Below are 606 nucleotides of genomic sequence, written 5' to 3'. Positions count from 1 at the left end.
GACCAACGCTATTCGCAGGGAAATCTCGGAGTTTACCCAGAGAGAAGACGAGCAATTTTTCGAAACATGGGAGCGATTCAATGGGCTACTCTTGAAGTGTCCACATCATGGGTACGAGAAATGGCATCAATGCCAATACTTTTTGGAGGGATTACTACCAAATGTGCAAGAATGACTAATGGCAACAAGTGGAGGAGAGCTAATGTCAAAAAGTGCGTCAGAAATTTGGGAATTCTTCCAGCGACAAGCGGACAATTCCCAACAACGGAGTCGATCACTCAGGAATACTAGAAGGATTAAAGGAGTGAATGAGGTTCACATTGGCGAGTCAACTTCGGGAATCAAAGAAGTCAAGGAGATGGTTGAAGGTCTTGCTCGACAAATAGCATCATTATCGACTGCTAAATCAACAGAACCACATGACCATGACTCATACTCAGATCAAGCCAATGCCATAGGTGTAATGAGAAAGCCATCAAATTACAACCCATACTCCAACACATATAACCCTGGATGGAGAGATCACCCCAATTTTTCATGGTCTCAAGGATTCCAACAGAATGGACCAATAGCTCCAGCTCCACCAATTCCACAAAATCCTCAAGC

The 606-nt window shown here is 43.9% G+C and overlaps 1 non-coding gene across 1 annotated transcript; it reads right to left on the bottom strand.

Moving 5' to 3' along the window:
• Positions 1-10: 10 nt before the first annotated feature.
• Positions 11-114, bottom strand: LOC112095972. Its single transcript, XR_002904132.1, has one exon. It is a non-coding gene; the product is annotated as a small nucleolar RNA R71 (small nucleolar RNA).
• Between the last annotated feature and the right edge of the window lie 492 nt (positions 115-606).

Source organism: Citrus clementina, unplaced genomic scaffold, assembly GCF_000493195.1.
Source record: "Citrus clementina cultivar Clemenules unplaced genomic scaffold, Citrus_clementina_v1.0 scaffold_1, whole genome shotgun sequence".
In the NCBI taxonomy this organism is placed as follows: Eukaryota; Viridiplantae; Streptophyta; class Magnoliopsida; order Sapindales; family Rutaceae; genus Citrus; species Citrus x clementina.
The sequence above is the reverse complement of the archived record's forward strand: the minus strand, read 5'-3'. Positions and strand labels throughout refer to the sequence as shown.